Source organism: Gallinula chloropus, assembly GCF_964237585.1.
Source record: "Gallinula chloropus genome assembly, chromosome: 7".
Lineage (NCBI taxonomy): Eukaryota > Metazoa > Chordata > Aves > Gruiformes > Rallidae > Gallinula > Gallinula chloropus.
This window is the reverse complement of record NC_140092.1, coordinates 517,073-531,097: the sequence shown is the minus strand read 5'-3', so window position 1 is coordinate 531,097 and position 14,025 is coordinate 517,073. Positions and strand designations below refer to the sequence as shown.

Below are 14,025 nucleotides of genomic sequence, written 5' to 3'. Positions count from 1 at the left end.
GTGCCCTGTTGTTTTATGTTGATAGCACGCTGGCACAATTTACGTCCGCTATTCCGCCTTACCTTGAACTGTAAGGTACAGCAGCTGTTTATTGGATATTTACAGCACTCTCAGTATTTAGGCTCTGCTTTTGACAAGCACACACATATTTCATGGTGCTCTGCATCCCATGTACCAGTCGCAAGGGCTGATGACGAGATGCTTGGCAAGAAACAGGCAGCTTGAGGGAGGTGTAAAAGTTGAAGGGGTCAACTTCAGATGTGGCATAAATTGCTGTGGAAGTAGAATGTTTGTTCTCTCCCACAAGCCACCTATTTTCATGATGTTTGCAGGGGCTTAACTGTCTCAAAGCGTGTCGGTGCTCTTTCAGATTTGGTTACAGTAGATGAATATACACAAAGGTCACCCAAGAAGTGGATGGTATAGAGTGAGGGTTCTGTTGGTTTTTTTTTTTCCCATGGGAAACTGGGTTAAAAGTTAAAAATGTGAATAAAATATGGAGGCATTCATAGCGAATCTAGGTGGGAGCTGTTGCTGAATCTGAGCTGTTGTTGAATGCGTTGCTGAATCCCAGCCTTAGATCAGGTGTGCTGAAGCATGAAATGAAGGCTTTATTACCCCAAGATGTGTGCTACGTATTGGCATGGGAGAAGGGCTGTTCATTGCAGCTCTGCAGAGGATTTCTGTCCTTTGCAAATGATGTGACATCAACACTGTTTCTTTGGCACAATCAAAGGACGTTAGAGGAAAAGGCAGGTCGTGCCAGTAAGGGCTTCATTCCTAGGGTGTAGATTTAATAGCATCAACCAATTCATTTTAAATGACCTGGCTGCTGCAGGCACGGGGCTTTCTGGGAGATGAGGAATGCTCAGGCAGCCAAAAGAACAGCTTTGATCTCTCTCTCTCTAACTCTTTCTGAGGCTAGGTGAGTGCCATAGAAATGCAGGACGCTCCTGTCTACAGTGGGTGGGTTTGTCCTAGCAGGATTCAGAGTAAGATTTCCTCAGACGTGTTCGTACTTTGACTTTCAAGCAATTTTCTGTGGGATATAGAGGCTAAAGTGTCTTTGACAGTCTGGGTCCCAGTCCCTTTGCCTTCACCAATGCTGTCTTCCCAGCTGTATTTGAAATGTGCCCATGCAAACCAGCTCCTGCCTGTGAGGACTGTGTTTTCCACCCTCATCAGGGTGTCCTGTCGATAAACACAGCGAAGATTGCAAAGTGTTTGCTTGATAATAGGAGCCATATAACTACCTGACATGGGTAAGCTGCTCTTTTGTGCGTGTGTCTGGTAAGGAGAAGTGTTATTTATCCTTGCAGAATCCTCTGAGAATCCAGAGCTTCCCCTGGACTTCACCTGATGCCTTTAGGCTGATTACTGCTGGCCTCTGCAGTTGTCCTCTGCCTTATTCCCACACATTATAACCCACTCATTAGCTCCTTTCCTCACCAGACTTTATTTACGGTGGCCACCACCACCTCCCCTGCTGCACGGTGCATAGGAGCCTTCCTTCGATCTCTGCAGAGCCCCGCTGCACAAAGGCAAGTTTATGGCTGGAATTTGCTGTTTCTTTTCTGTCCAGATGGTCGCTCTGAGCCCCACTTGACCTCTCAAGTACAGGATCTGGACTCAAAAGCAGGAATTAGCCGGCTTCATCTTCTCCTTCGCAGCAAACTGTGAAGAGCTTCAGCAGGAGGTTGGCTTCAGGGAGAGGCAATGTATTGGAACACATTGCAAAAGACACTTTGTGCAAGAAAACAGGGGTAAGTAAGTGAATTATGGTTTCTCTGCCTGTAGCTGGGACTTGCTTTCCAGCGAGGTTGCAGGGCCCGAAGACCCCTGCTGAAACAGGGAACTCCCTTGGGTGTCTCACACAAATGTTTTCATTCACAGGGGTCCCTTTCTACTCGAGTGGGTGAGCTGGCACCCTCCAGGCCTTCTCACTCTGCCCTGCCTGCTCCTTTGGAGTCTGTCCCCAAAAGCCTCTTCAGGTAGGAGGAACAGTGGATACTGCTTGTTGTGACTTGGTTGTTGACACTGTCAGTGAATGGCGGTGATGGACACGGTGGGGATGAATCGCTGATGGAAAGCGTAAGCTCTTGCACCTCCAGACTAAACGACAGAAGCAAGCAGCTACAGCTTTAGCACTAAGGGTGGAACAGCCTGTGTTTAACAGCACACACTTTCCAGGGAGTTGAAGTGACTAGTCTGTAAATTCTTGCAACACTGTATGACTTGGAGAATGGACTCCATGGCTTGGAGCATGCCCACACACAGCCAGATAACAGCCATCACTGACATCACTGTCCAGCACAGGGCCACCAAGAGGAATGGAGTGGAATCCCCTCCTTCTGAGGAGAGGCTGAGGAAGCTGGGCCTCTTTAACCTGGAGGAGACTGAGGGGTGACCTTATTAATGTTTAATTTATTGTGAGATTTAGTCTGGGTGATCCCGCTCTGGCAGGGGGGTTGGACTAGGAGACCTTTCAAGGTCCCTTCTAACTCCTAACGTTCTGTGATTTCTGTCCCTTAGGGTTGTTTTTTGTTTGTTCACGGTGGGTTTTTTGGGTTTTTTTTTTTAGTTTTGGTTTGAGGGTTTTTTTTGTGTAAAGGTAGCAATTTAAAAAGATTATCTCCTGGGTTTTTTATTAAAATAGCCTTTAGGGTCACCATTATATATTTCAGCCCTGGTTATGTGCTGGTGGAAGTAGTTGGGAGTCAGTTTCTGTTTGCTTTGTTTGTTTGTTTATCTTTTATCTTTAGTATTGGATCCTGCAGTATCTGCTTTTCCTCCTCTGGCTTGATAATAGAGTAAAACAACTGTTCAGCTCAAAATTTTGATATTAATGGGTCAGAGCCTGCTGTCAGTTTTAGGGCATGTAGTTCCAGTGGACACCTAATGGCTTGTCCCAGGAAAGGCTTCTGATAGATGTGGGTGTAAGCCCTGGATTGGACCATTTTGCCTCTAAACCTCCAGGCTGGATTCCAGAGTCAGATACAAACCTTGTACTGAAGTCACACCTGCCACTGCCCTGGGCAGAGGCTCAACCTGAGCAGGTGCTGTGTGAAATGGGAGGTTCTCAGCGCTTGGCCCCACTGCCAGCAGCTCTCCCAAGATGCAGGTGATCAGACGTAGCAGCCAGGCGCCAGTGCAGAGAGCAGGGTGCTGCAGGAGTCAGAAGGTTCAGATGAGACATCCTTCAATTGGAGGAGTCTCTGTCGGCAAGACGTGCAGTAGCACTGGGGGTGGGGGGGCTTTAGGAAGAGATTGCCTGTCTCCTGAATCACCATCCAACGCAACAGCCAGATCATCCTGTTTGTGAAATGATGGCATTTTAATCAATTGGAAAAAGCAGCTTGAGCTGGCAAAGTTCCTCTTCTTTCTCCCCCTTTTTTTCTCTCCCCTTTCCAGCACTCATTCAATACAGCTAAGCTGTGGCCAGAAAGATTTTGCAGAGAGCAGTTCCAACAATATTCTCTCCAGAACTGAGACACCCTCCGCTCCTTATTTCTGCCAGCAGCAAAATTTTGGGAGTGATTTATAAAGTCCCAGGCCTGGGGGCTTTGTAATGGAAATGCTGACAGACCCTTAACTGTAGCATTGTGAAATGCAACGCTGTAATACAATGAATAATATTCATGAATCTGCCATAATGCTGGATATTATCACTCATTACCACTGTAAGAAAGGGGTGATTAAACTAATAGTTACTGAGAGACATTTCTGGTGACAGGAGGCAATGATTAGAATGAACTGACTTCAATATACATTTAGAACTGGGAATAATGGGATGTGGCAGGAAGCCAATAAGTGAACATGGCCCACAGCTCTGATCAATGAATTACTTTTTTCCGCTTTACAGCAGTACATGGTGTTTAATGAAAAATCAATAGCCCCCTGTAATTCAAAACTGTAATCAATCGTTTGACCTGAAGCTTTCCCTTTTTTTCTTTTCTTCCTTTCCCAGCCTGTCCTGCCAGGGAAGGTGTCTTTGGCTGACGACACAGGTCAGTTGCAAGGCGCAGTGCTTCACAAGGCTCGCAGAGGGAACCTATGCAGGTCTGCTGCAATTTATACCAGCTGCAACATGTGTATTTACATGGGCAATCTGGGGGTGGACTTGCTCCAGTGTTGCTGCAGCCTTGCCATCCCTCTGCCACAGGCAAGAGCAGAAGGGGACACCAGAACTCTTTGCTCCTGCTTTACTCTCCTCACTAGCCACGAGGAGTTTTATGGCTGTCGGTCCCATTGAGATCTGAATGAAGGCATCTGTGGCCAGAGGCCAGTTGAGAACGGCTGGTCCCTTTCCTCAGGCTGCAGCCACTCATGCAACCCAGTGTCAAGAAACACTCTTGCAGCCCCACACCACTGCATTCCCTGCTGGTGTGAGACAGCCCGGGCCTGCCCCTGCCCTTCACTGCAGCTGGCCAGAAGGGCCAGAAGGGAGTAAAGCAGGAGCTCTGATGGGATATCCCCAAGGTCCTTTCAGAACTGCAGGTGATGGCTCATAGGTGTTCAGCGATGCTGCAAGCACTGTGCTGTTTCTCAAGGGAAGGGCTTCCCACCAGGAAGTGATGCAGACCATTAGCACCTGTTGACTTAGGAAGAAAAGGCAGAGCCTTGGGTGTTGGTGCAGGATCTGTTATGTATTACAGGGAGATGTTTTCTACCTGAACTTCGGTGTGAAGCTGCAGAGATGTTGCTGGTAATACTGCTTCTCCAGCATCTTGCTGGGCTAAATGGATAGCTGGTGTGATGTTGTGTGATTCCCTCAGATCTGCAGCAGGGAGAACAGGAAGGAAAGAAGCCTGGCCTGTCTCAGCAGCACCTTGTTAAAGCAGCTAGGGAAACTCATGTGCAGCATATCTGTCCCAACAGTAGCTCACTTGTATGGACCAATGATAAAATCCTACTCTCAGCAAGTAGGGAGGACAGGGTTTGGAAAGCCAACATTTTATTCAAGAGCTGCTTGAATAGGTTTTTTTCCTTTTTTTTTCCTTTTTTGGTGCATGTGAGTGTCTTTCCTCTCCCTCAGTATCTTCTTGCTCTGGTCTTGTCACCAACTACCAGAATCAAACATCATCCCTGAGGGAAAAAAATGCAGCATCAACAATGGCAGAGAGCTGCCAGCTGCCAAATTGTTTCGAGCAGCCTGTTCCTGACTGGTTTGACTTGGCCTCCTTCTAAACAATTCAGTGACAAAATGTCACCCTTCTCCATTCCAGGACAGCTCATAGATGGGAAGGATTTTGCTCACAGCCTAAGCTCTAAGGCAGTGTATCAGTGTATTGGGTTGGGTCCCTCTTTAGCCACTAAGCAGTTTTCTTCCTTGTTGCATTACAAAGCTAAATGGGTGAAGCTAAAACTTACAGCATCTCTCTGGTTCCTCACTCCCCACACCCACCCCTACCCCCCTGCTATTTGTTGTAGTGCATGAGAAGAGAGCAAGCATGTCTCTTGGGTTTGACGGCTCCCTTCTGCTCCACCGTCTTCATGGCTGCTGCTTTGCCTGTTAGCTGACTGGCTGATTTCCTGGCACAGAGACAGCGCCGGTCCCTTGGCGGGATGCTGAGCACACGCAGCAATGCCAAGCAACACTTTGCCATGGACTGTGTGTGCCACAGCTCTCGTTTGGTGTTGTGTGCTGCAGCCTTGTGATTCATCTTTCCGTCCGGCAAAAGCGCGTGTCCCTCAGGATGAGGGAGTGGATGGGTAGAAATGTGGTCTCAGTGGGCTGGGGGAACCCTGGGGTGGGAGGCAGGGCTTTCCTTAGGGATTTAGTCAGAAGAGCACATGTGTGTTGGTCTGTTTCAGAGCTTTGGGTGGAAGCTGGACTCTGAAAGGTGATTCCATGTCATAGCTGCACACAGGCCTGTGCGCTGCGCTCATGAGAGCCTCAGTCGCTTCCCTGCCCACCCACACGCTGGGCTGGCATCTGTCATTGGCTCCTCGAGCCTCTGTGGGACACAGCAGGTATGACCCTGGGGCAGCCAGCCTCTGGTGAAAGCCAGGTGCTTCTCCCTCTACCTTGCAGCAGTGCCCTACCTGAAATGACTGGTCTTCCCTGCGAGCATCGCACTGTCCTCTGTCTTGTTTTGAGGAAGAGCCCCTGTACTTACAGGCTGCTGTTCAGAGGCATTGTTCAGGGGGCAAGGGGTTTGTTGGAAGGTGGAGAGAATTGAGGTGGTCCTCACAGGACTGCACAGCAAACAAGCTGCACTAGGGAAACCAGAATATCCACTTTGTTGCAAACTTACCAGTGGCCTGTGCATTTGTTAACCGTTCTGTTCTCACACGGAACATACATCCCATCCTGTAATGGCTTGTTTGGTGTTAGACCCTGCTCTCCACTTAAATACATTTTCATAAAGGATCTGGGCTCAGGACTAGAGGGTGCCTTAAGTACATCTGCAGATGACACTTAATTGGGAGGAGCTGTTGACTCTGTTGAGAGTGGAGAAGCCTTACAGAGAGACCTGGACAGATGGGAGAGCTGGGCAGCCACCAACTCCATGAAGTTTAACAAGGGCAAGTGCTGGATTCTGCCCCTGGGGAGGGGCAGCCCTGGCTGCACCCCCAGCCCCAGGGATCAGGTGCTGGAGGCTGGCCATGCTGAGAGGGGTTTGGGGATCTTGGTTACCCATGAGCTGTCAGTGTGCCCAGGCAGGCAGGAGGGCACCGTACCCTGGGGTACATCCAGCCCAGCATGGCTGGTCCAGGGAGAGGATTGTCCCCCTCTGCCCTGCACTGGGGCAGCCTCACCACGAGTCCAGGGGGCAGGTTTGGGTGCCACAGGACAAGAGGGACACAAAACTATTGGAGAGTGTCCAGAGGAGGACAGTGGGGAAGGGGAAGGGTCTGGAGAGGAAGGCTTCTGAGGATAGGCTGAAGGCCCTGGGGTTGCCCAGCCTGGAGAAGAGAATGCTGAGGGGAGACCTCACGGTGGTCTCCTCCACTTGGATTTCACCCAGAAAGAATATGTTCTGGGGTAGCTGAGCCGCCGTAATTTTGGGGTTCTTCCTGAACCTGTTCCCAAGCTGAGAGAGAGAATTAAATGCAGCACTCAACACATGTGCACTAGTTTTACATGTCCTGTTCAGGTCTGAAGATTCACTGAGGGATTTTACTCCTTTCCAGTTCCAGGAGCCCAAGAAGTGACACTGCCGTGCTGCTAAGGCTACAAGCCATACGGTCTGTGCTCTGACTCCTTGTGTGTCCTGTAGCTCCCTGAACTTCACTGCTCTTTAGTCTGACAGAGAACTGGAAAAGGGCTTTGGGATTTAGTTTCAGGAGGGATGATCCCTTAAACAGGAGGAAAATGGAGTGAAACCATCTTTCCTCAAGAGCTGCTCCCTGCTGCTGGAGCCACAGGTACCAGTACCACCTTACATACTGCAGGGAAGCAGTAGTGCTGCTGGTAACCACGCTGTGAGTTGAGGGGCTGGAACTCTCAACGTGGATGTTGTGAACTTCATCCCACTGGTGCAGCGAGTGGATTTGCAGTAGCAAATTGCTGCAATGGCAGCTTGTCAGGCGGCTGCCGGAGCCACGAGCAGCTCTCAAGCTGTGGTAAATACACTCTGTGTTGCAGTTATGTAACAGACAGCATCCTACCCTGAGCTTGGTCGCCGAGCAGAAGGGGCCGGCTCCTCTGACAGTGTCAGCTGGGTAGTGCTGCAGCCCTGGCTGGATGTGGGCTCACCCCTTGGATGGGTCTCTGAAGCCCTGCTACCCATCTCATCATCTAGCCTCACGCCATTCAGAGACAAACCTGTATTTTCACCTCTGCTGTGTGACTTAATTGATTGCTAGCTTCTCCTTTTTCTCTTTTTTTTTGGTAAATACTATTTGTTAATTCACATTGTGTGTTTGGCCAACCAATGATATGCATGGCCATATTGTGTGACTGCAGCAGTCTGGTGCAGTGCAAGGAGCGCCACATCATGTGAGACGCTCCCTCTCTGCGAGTAACCCAGCCGCTGTGGTAAATGAATACATGAATACAGTACATCCAGGAGAGATGAAACGTATTGACCGGTGCCTCTAGTAACCACACAAATGTCATTGGTTTTTAATTCCCCCCCACACCCTTTCTTGTCTTCCCGACACATTTTGGTCCCCTTTTCGCTTCTCCCCTTTTCCCTTAAGTAGAGATGACACAGATCAATACCTTTGATGGAAAGTAATAATCAGGCCTATTAAGTGACAAAGGTTTACTCTGTAACAGCTGTGCTGGCGGGAGAGGAGAGCTTGTCTGACTAATGAATCATGAAACAATCAGGCAGTAGCCATTTGTGTTTAGATCTGTAAATATGGTGTGGTTCAAGTGCCAGACCATCTCCAGCACTCCAGCTGGGGGCACAGATGGTCCACATTCAGAACAGCGCAAGTGTAAAGAAAAGCTTCCCCCCTTCCCCCTCTCCTCCTCTGCCCCATCCTGCCCCTCTCAAAGGAGCAGAGCAGCTAGCTTGGGGAGAAACTTGTGGGCAGGGGTCTAACGTTGGCCTGTCAGACTGAGCCGCTCCCGGTGAAATGTGTGCTTCCTTGTCCAGGGGGGAAAAGCCAGGAGAACCCCCAAATCCTGTGTGTGGTGTAGGTCCCATGGTTTTGACTCAAAATTAGGGTTTGTTCCTTGCTTTCTGCTCCTCAGCTTTCTTCTCCGTGCTCGGCTGACAGCTTGCTTTCTGGAAGGCACGAGGATGCTGCTGGCTCCCAGAGGGCACTACAGTAGCACACCATGAGCTGAAAGCCTTAGTGAGAGAGGGAGAGCAATAGCATGGTCAGGGTGTTCAAGCTGTGTCTGTGCTCAGCCTTCAGCTGAGGGTGCTGCCCCCAGAAAGGAATGTGGCTGCAGCTTTTCCCTCCCAAGCAGCCAGGGATCCCAGCTTGTGCTGAAGATGCTTCTGTGGTTTTTTATGTGGGGGAGGCTGTTTGTTGGGGTTTTTCTCCCTAAGGGCTGGTACCATGATAATGAATATGTGTTGGGTGTTTTCTGACCTGCCAGGAACCAGCCAATCGAGTAGCCCTGTTCCTGCAAACCAGAAGTTAAATTTTGACAAGTTTCACCCCTTCAAAAATGGACTTCAATGCAACAAACTAGCGAGGTCTAGTTCTCTGCTGTCTTTTACACTGATGGAACTCCAGGCAATCCAAACAAGGTATAATAGAGAAATCATAACAATCTCAGGCCACAAAGATATCTCTTTAATCAGCGTGTGGCATCGGGTTCTTTGTTGCTCATTGCAAGTAACCTCACTAGGGTGGAACACTGGCTTTCTTTCACAGCATGCATACATGTCTGTGTGTGTGTGTGTGTGTGTGTGTGCCTGCCCATTTGTGAATGGGAGCCCAAGTTCTCTCCCTGGAAGCCCCTCAGGCCAGGCAATTTGAAGCTCTGCCTCTTTTGGGTGTAGTAGAAGGGGCTGTTGGTGCAGTGGGGCAGTTGCTGTTGCAAATACACATTTTTTTGGACATGCTCTGGATGTCTTTTGCTGCAAATGGGAGATTTAGCAGAAGGTGAAACAGAGAAATAGCTTTATGTCTGGCACAGCAAAGCTCCCTCGCTGGGCAGAGCTCAGAGGTGACAAAGGCAGATGCAGGTGAGCGTGCAGCTAACCGATTGCCCAGGAGTTGTGCTCTCTGGAGTAGCGAAGCTCTGCTGCTGAGGCAACATTTGCATAAAGGAAGCCTGTCTCTACCCTGCTGGAATTATAGGGTGTGCTTGGAAATGTTTTAGGGATGTTTTTCTTGTCTTTTTGTTGCCTTCTGACAGGGGTGATGGTGGTGGGATACTGCGGTCCATGGGAGGAAACAATGAATTAGCCACACTGGGATCTGCTCTTCAAACCTCTCTGAAGAAGGTAGCGCTGGCAGAAGGGAGAGTAGGACTTGCCATTCCTATCTCAGTGTTTATTTATCTTAGGGTTATCAAGTTAGCTAACATCTCTGCTCATTGGTAATTTCTTTTACAGGTTGCCAGTCCCATGGCAGCAGAGAACCCCTACCCCAGAGGAGATGCCTTTGCAGTGGGCCTTGCTCCAGCTCCACCTAGGCAGTCCTGCGTGCTTTGCTCCTGTTGTGTGCCACACCTCCTGGGATTATTACTGCTTGGACAGCAGCGTGCTGCAAATGTGAGTCAGTGAAGGCATTTCACCTCTTGGTAATTTATGCTTGTTTCCCTTCTTGCTGTGCAAATAACTCAACAGGGCACAAGCCAGCAAAAAGACACATCCCCATTTTGGGGGGAAAACAGAGAGGTTTCTGTGCCTGCACTCTAGCTGCTTCTGACTCTCTGGCAGCCTGCAAGGGCCAGAAACGTATCGAGCCATGTGGTGTCCAAAACCTTCTGGGTAAGTCACCCCATCAGCTGCTTAGAGGGTTGAAACGTGCAGTGAATGGAGCAGGCTGTGGGCACTTGTCCTGTGGAGTCTGCTTTGTGCTGGGGGGCTCAGTGACTGGCTGTCTGCTTGCAGGCCCGAGAAGTGAAGTTGGTCTTTCCTCTTCCTTACAAAGGACTGGCACACAGATCTCCCCATCAGCACTTCAGGCTGTGTGACTGAAAATGTGGTGGGACCTGGTTACCCCTGTTCCGAGCTGTAGGAAGGGCACTCTCTGGATTTAGTGATGCTAAAGAGCTAACAGGCTTGTTTGAACTGCAGAAATGGTGGCACAGTCAGCAGGGGCGAGTGATGGCTGCTTGCCCTGAGGTGGCTTTTCACTGCTCAGTGTCCTAGCAGAAGGTGGGGTTGGGCTCTGGTCCCCTCTCTCCCTCTCTTGGGTGAGAAGGGCTTTGGGGTGAGGGTGGTACAGGCCAGTGCATCTCAGTGCAGTCCATCCACAGAAAGTGAGTTCTGAACCCAGAAGGAAATTTCTGTCCTAGTGAACTGGAGTGTACAGCGCTGGGAGAAATACGTTAGTTCAGTCAACTTTTTAAAAAGAAGCTATTTAAAGCGTAAAATGAGGCCAAAGTGAGCAGAAAGCACCAGAGACATGTGAAGGCTGCTGAACACTAGCCACAGCACAGTCCTTCAGCTGCTGGAGGTTGCTGGGTCGCCCTCCTGACGTGCAGGAAAGGTTTGGCTCCATGTCCAACCAGGGCTCTGCCCATGATGATTACCCTTGTGGGGCTTTTTCATGAGTGTTTAAAAGCCCCTCGGCCTTGACAACTCAGAATGACGTAGCCTGGAATAGGGATAAAGAGTAAAAGGGAAGAGGGAACGGACTCTTTTTCTTCTTCCTTTCTTTCTTTAAGCCATTATTTTGTGTGGACAAAAGAGCAAGTTTGCCAAAACCCTAAGAAATACAGATTTTTGTGGACTTCAACAATAGCACCATTCTTTCCAAAAATCACATTATGTCCCACCTCATTTGAGCTGCTGAATGGTGATGTCATACCACAAGGTGGATGAGAGAGAGAAGCGCCCACACTCTTTCAGCTGGATCGGTGCAATCAATAAAGCTCACAGAGGTGATTATTCTCTGATTTAAGACCTGCCCTTCCCTTTGCAGTGATATTTACTCGCACTCACCAAAGTCTTTGGGGAACAAAAAGGAGTTTAAAGTCATGTAAAAAACCCCCAGTTCTGCAGGAAGTGTTTTTTCATCCTCCTCTTGTCCAATAGCTCTCCTTTCCTTTCTTCCTCCTCTTTTGGGGAGGGGGTCATTTCTTTTTTCCCTCATAAGCAAGGCTTAATTTTGCTTTTTGAAGGCATCTTCTTAGAAAAAGCGGCTGGGGCCGTGCACAGCTGGCTTTTGAAAATTGAGTTTCCACTGAAACTTCCCTGCTATTATCTCGACAATCTTATTATTATCAAAGCATGCAAATATTAGGTGTGACAATGACTGCTCACGGCGGGGAGGAACGCAGCTCGCCCGTCAGAGGGAGGGGGCCGCTAACAATCGTGCCCCCTGTTGCAAGAGCCATAATAATTTAATATTCCCATACTGGGAGTCTCCATTTCCTTTGGCCTGCGTGGAGCCGCCGAGCGCCTGGTTTCCTTTTGCCCAAATCACCAGGGCCGTTCCTTGAACATTTTGTGAGGCTTCAAATAGAGGATCCTGCTGATCATGACTTCAGGGCAGGATTTTTTTTGAATGTGTTTTTTTTTTTCCTTAGCCTAGGAATGAATGATTTAACAATTAAACTGATGGGGCTGCTGGCTTTTGAGCGTATTTTATTTCAAGGTTGCGTTAAACTTGTTAGTGGATCAACCCTTTTTCTTCCTTTGCCAACCTGCTTTCCAAACCATGGGGGAGGCAGATCAGCTGAACAGCATCGGCTCGGTGTGTGTGAAGTGTCACATATTGTAACCAGTCCCTGCCAGCCACGTTATCTGTGTATAGATTTCATCTTTTAGGACTGTGTTTATTCTCTGCTACTGAAATTCACCAGCATGTAGCAGGACACATGAAACATCTTGTTTTAGACAAATAACTTGGCACATTGGTCAAGTAGGTGATTTTAATGGATGTTCTCTCTTTGCACAAATCTGCCAGCTCACACAGAAGCTGGGCATCAGGACTCACGACTTCCTGGAGGACTGACCCTTCAAAACCCATTTATTGTGTCCCCTTGGAGCCACGTTTTGATGTGTCAAGGAGGAACTGTCCCGAGAGTGAGATAGGCCTGGCAAAGCTGCCTGCTTCAGATGAATTCTGTGTAGCATGTGAATCAACAGTTCAGCCACCTCCCACCATCAGGAGCCACTTTGCTGTGGTTCAGCAGAATTCCTTGGGAAGGGGACCCAGGGGGCCAAAGCTGTTCTCTTCAGGAGGTATAGTTTACCTGTTTGTACTGTAAGAAGGCTCAGCAGCAAACTCTCACTTCTCAGCTGAACTAAAGGAGCAGGGGCCGTAGGTGAAACATTGCAGGCAGTTGAAGTCTGTTTTGAGGAGTTATCTCTCTCTCCTCCCCAGCTTACTCTTGGGTGTATGTCTGCATGTATGTGGAGTGCACAAAATTTTGCAAGGAGATTCGCACCTGAAAAATGCTGAAGATAGTTTAGAGTTCACTGATAAACACAGCGCTGGGGTTCTAAACACACACCAGAGATTCCCATGACCACAGGGGTCCTGCCTCTTGTTTAACAGCCTGGTGGTCTGAAACATCAAGGTCAGAGTGCATCTATTGGTCTGTGCGTCTATTGTCTGCACTTCTAACTTAGGCTGGTGAAAAGGATAATCATGTCTGAGCCAACCTCCTCTTCCAAGCCTGCACCATTTGAAGCCTGTTCATGAATTATTATGCGGAGATACTTAAGCTGGGTGGCCACTTAGAGACAAGGAAGAGAGGCCTCTTTCTCCAAATGTGGGTACTGGGAGCAAGGTTTGGGTTAAGTTAGCTGGGGCATCGGGGTTAACACCCTTGATCTTCCTTTGTTGGAAGTTGTGGGATTTTTGGCAGGCAGAAAGCCAGGGTAGGGAATTCCTGCATTTCCCTGGGGCTTCCCGGTGTCCTGGCAGCAGAGACGCTGAGCCTCTGCCTGTACCAGGTTGCCATTCATTTTTAGTGAGAAGGTAGGACCTGGCCTCCAGCTGCAGGCATGTGTCACACAGACCGTGGTGAACGCGGACTTGCAGGACGCTCTCCCCTGACAGCACCATGCCACCAGCGCCCCCAGACACAGGAAGGGGTTCGGTTATTTGTCCTGTAGCAGGGCTCTCAGACCCCCCTCGGGGAGCTGGTTTCCTGCCGAAGGGACGTGGTCCCTGCTCGCGCCCCGGGGCTCACTGCGAGTGGGCTGGGGAAAGTGTGCTGGTGTTTGCTGTGTGCACAGCCTTTCCTGGCTTCTGTGGGGAAAGTGTGCTGGTGTTTGCTGTGTGCACAGCCTTTCCTGGCTTCTGTGGGGAAAGTGTGCTGGTGTTTGCTGTGTGCACAGCCTTTCCTGGCTTCTGTGGGGAAAGTGTGCTGGTGTTTGCTGTGTGCACAGCCTTTCCTGGCTTCTGTGGGGAAAGTGTGCTGGTGTTTGCTGTGTGCACAGCCTTTCCTGGCTTCTGTGGGGAAAGCCTGCCTGATGGACAGAGGCT

General features: G+C 49.4%; 1 long non-coding RNA gene across 1 annotated transcript; it reads left to right on the top strand.

The window, feature by feature from the left end:
- Window positions 1–1,949: 1,949 nt before the first annotated feature.
- Window positions 1,950–9,021, top strand: LOC311194068. The gene is made up of 3 exons (XR_014617430.1): window positions 1,950–1,991; window positions 3,968–4,059; window positions 9,005–9,021. It is a non-coding gene; the product is annotated as an uncharacterized lncRNA (long non-coding RNA).
- The last annotated feature ends 5,004 nt before the right edge of the window (window positions 9,022–14,025 follow it).